This window comes from Lynx rufus, unplaced genomic scaffold, assembly GCF_022079265.1.
Source record: "Lynx rufus isolate CCGP_SWC_20201006 ecotype Redwood Valley unplaced genomic scaffold, mLynRuf1.p SCAF_8, whole genome shotgun sequence".
NCBI classification, from domain to species: domain Eukaryota; kingdom Metazoa; phylum Chordata; class Mammalia; order Carnivora; family Felidae; genus Lynx; species Lynx rufus.
In genome coordinates, this window is record NW_025814896.1 from 80,424,527 (window position 1) to 80,428,749 (window position 4,223).

General features: G+C 36.9%; 1 pseudogene; it reads left to right on the forward strand.

Annotated features, from left to right (window-relative positions):
- Positions 1-1,832: 1,832 nt before the first annotated feature.
- LOC124502890 (phosphatidylinositol N-acetylglucosaminyltransferase subunit P-like) lies at positions 1,833-2,496 on the forward strand (annotated as a pseudogene).
- The last annotated feature ends 1,727 nt before the right edge of the window (positions 2,497-4,223 follow it).

A 4,223-nucleotide genomic window follows, 5' to 3' on the forward strand; every position in this document is an offset into this window, starting at 1 on the left:
TATGGGAATTCTGAAACCATTATATAGGTATACTGGAATTGAAGAATTAAATGAATGATGGGTGATAGGAGCCAGGTTGTTGTGGTAGGTTACAGATAAGGAAGGGAAGGGGAAGAAGCTAACATAATCTATGTTGTAATGGATTAGAGTTGGAAATACCAGTGTGAACTCATGTTTAGCTTAGTATAGATACAGATGATTACAGATAGAAATATTTATAGATATGTATGTATATATATAGGTTAGTATACACACCTATTATTTATTTGGTTTGTCAACTGAGAGGGCTTAAAAGAAATGACAGCCCAGTAGCAATGAACACACCTAGAGCCCAGATCTTGGTTTCTAACACCAGTCTCCAATAAAAGGAATCAGGGCTCCTTGAAGAAAAGGCTGATGCTAGGAATGGGACAGGAAAGATAGAATTTGAGCCTAGAGCATCTTGTAGTGCCAGAAAGGAAAAGAAAGTGCTAAAAACAAAAAAAAATCAACTTCACAGTGATGGTCATATGGAGACATAGTGTCTGATTGAATGAGTTCCTAACGGCCAAAGCTGGAACAACGTGAGCAACACAAAGAATAAAATAATCTTGGGACGCCTGGGTGGCTTAGTCGGTTAAGCGTCTGACTTCAACTCAGGTCACGATCTCACGGTCTGTGAGTTCGAGCCCCGCATCGGGCTCTGGGCTGATGGCTCGGAGCCTGGAGCCTGCTTCGGATTCTGTGTCTCCCTCTCTCTCTGCCCCTCCCCCGTTCATGCTCTGTCTCTCTCTGTCTCAAAAATAAATAAACGTTAAAAAAAAATTAAAAAAAAGAATAAAATAGTCTTGTATTGTAACCCTAAGTATAAAATAAATATTCATGAGTCCATACTGATATACATAAGTGACTAAATAAATAAATAAATTTAGGACATTAGATATATCTCTCATGCAGAATTGCAAATAATTGATGTAAGTATTCTGCCCTTAAGAGTGTGGAACATAATTCCCCATTCCTTAAATGTGGGCTGTTTATGGTGACTTTCTTCCAAAGAATACAGTATGGAAAGAAGAAAAAAAAGAGAGACAGAGAGAGAAAGCTTACAGTAGAGAATCCTGACAAACACTGTCCCAGGCAGGAAATTAAGGGCAACATCAGCAGTGATAAGTCATGTTGATAGTATGTACCCTTGATATGATATGTGATGATAATGGTGCTTCATCTCTGTGGTCTTCCTTCCCAAAACACATTACCCCAGTCTAATCATGAGGGAGCATCAGATAAATCGCAATGGAAGGACTTTCTACAAAACATCTGACCAGGAGTCCTTGAAACTTTCAAGTGTCATCAAAAACAAGAGAAGTCTGAAAATAATAGTCACAGCCAAAAGACCCTAAGGAGACGTAACTGTAAAACATCAGATAGTATCCTGGATACGATCCTGATATAGAAAAATGACATTAGGGGAAAACTGAGGAACCTTCAAGCGTGAACTTTAGTTAATAAGAATAGATCGATTGGCCCATTAATTATGACAAATGTACCATATTCATGAGAGATGCTAATGATAGAGAAAACTGGATGTAGCGTATATGAGAACTTTTTGTACTTTCTAAATACTAAGTCTGTAAATGTAAGACTGTTCTAAATTTTTTTAAAAATTATTTTAAAATAAAAGAAATAGACGTGTTCCCTCTTTCACTCTCGGAGAGGGTCCTGGTGCACCTGTGCCTGGGCTGGTGGTACTCTCGCACCTTGGCCTTTCAATTTTCCTTCTTTCCCACCCTCTGCTGTGCTTGAACAGAGGACTCGGTGCTGAGATTGTCTGATTGTCTAAACCCACCAGGAAAATGGTGGAAAATTCACTATCACCATTGTCAGAAAGAGTGGTTTATGGTTTTGCTCTTGAGCTCCCAGTTTGTCTTTGTATTATATCTTGTATGAGCCTTTATTCCTGAATCTTTTTTTTTTCCATTTATTTTTGAGAGACAGAGAAAGAGTACGAGCAGGGAAGGGACAGAGAGAGAGGGAGACATAGAGTCCAAAGCAGATCTGTCAGCACAGAACCCTACATGGGGTTCGGGGCTTGAACACATGAACGGTGAGATCATGATGTTAGCCAAAGTCAGACGCTCAACCAACTGAGCCACCCAGGTGCCCCTTTTATTCTTGAATCTTGACTAGACTCCTTAGGCTTAACCTTTTGTCCTCAGAAATATTGGGCACTTGCATTACCTGTTTATCTCCTACAGTAATCAGCTATGTACTTTTATTTGGAGTTTATGTGATGAGTACCTTTCCACTCAATTCCATTCATAACAGACACAACTAACTATACTAAAAATCAACAGCAGAAGAAATACCAAGAGCCTGCCTCAGCATTAAGACATACTGCTATTAGTGAAGCAAACCAAATATTCTTTTTTTTCAGCCAAAAAATTTTACACTAAAAACTGAATTATATGTAGACATACTAACACCAAACATTTATTTGTGATTTTTGACATAATAATTTTGGCCATAATTATTTTGAATATTTTTTATTAATACCCAGTATTAAGATGTTAAAAAAAAAGGACATTGAACTTCTCTTAGATTAAGTTCTATTAATATTGTAAATGTTCTTAAATATTAGTTATTAATGGAAAGAATAAATAAAATGTTATGTTACCAAAGAAAATTTAAAAACAAACAAAGGGAATGAACTATTGATACATGTAATATTTGGGTAAATCCCAAGAGAATTAAGTTGACTGCAAAAAGCCAACTCAAAAAGTTGTATATATATTTTTTATTTTTTTAACTTTATTTTTTATTTTTTAAGATTTACATCCAAATTAGTTAGTATATAGTGAAGCAATGATTTCAGTAGATTCCTTAATGCCCCTTACCCATTTAGCCCATCCCACCCTCCCACCACCCCTCCAGCAACCCTCAGTTTGTTCTTCATATTTTTGAGTCTCTTTTGTTTTGTCCCCCTCCCTGTTTTTATATTATTTTTATTTCCCTTCCCTTATGTTCATCTGTTTTGTCTCTTAAAGTCCTCATGGGAGTGAAGTCATATGATTTTTGTCTTTCTCTGACTAATTTCACTTAGCATAATACCCTCCAGTTCCATCCACGTAGTTGCAAATGGCAAGATTTCATTCTTTTTGACTGCCGAGTAATACTTCATTGTATATATATATACCACATCTTCTTTACCCATTCATCCATGGATGGACATTTGGGCTCTTTCCATACTTTGGCTATTGTTGATAGTGCTGCTATGAACATGGGGGCAAAAAGTTATGTTTATATAATATGTAGCAATTTATATTAAATTTGGAATAACAAAATTATAGAGAACAGATCAGTTGTTGGCAGGGGCTAGAGATGGGGAGGGTATGAGTAAAACAGGTAGCAGGAAAGACACTTGTGATAATGCAACAGTTTTGTTATCTTGATTGTGGTGGTGTTTACATGAATCTACACATGAGATAAAATTGCACAGAACTACATGCACACACACACGCACACACACACAGCCATGTACAACTGGTGAATTCTAAATAAGCTTTGTGGACTGTACTAATGTCACTTTCCTGGTTGTGATAGGTATATATTCATGCAAGATGCAACCCCTGGGGGAATCTGAATAAAAAGTAAATGGAATCTCTCATTACATTTTTTAAAATTTTATTTGCTTATTTATTTATTTATTTATTTATTTATTTATTTTTGAGACAGAGAGAGACAGAGCATGAACGGGGGAGGGTCAGAGAGAGAGAGAGGGAGACACAGAATCTGAAACAGGCTCCAGGCTCTGAGCTGTCAGCACAGAGCCCGACGTGGGGCTTGAACTCATGAACCACGAGATCATGACCTGAGCCGAAGTCAGACGCTTAACCGACTGAGCCACCCAGGCAGCCCTCTCATTACATTTTTAAAGGCATTAGCTGCTGCTTTCTTTTATTCATTCTTTCTTTAATGACATATAATTCATATACCATACAATTCACCCTTTTGAAGTGTACAATTCAATGGATTTTAATATATTCACAGTTCAATTTAGTATATTGGTAACATACATGCAACCATCACCACTAATTCCAGAATGCTTTCGTCACCGCAAAAGAAACCCTATCCTCAGGAGTAGTCACTTCCCGTTTCTCTTCCATTATCCTTTAGAAATTACTAATCTACTTTCTGTCCCTGTGGATTTGCCTATTCTTGATATTTCATTTACATGGAATCAATAT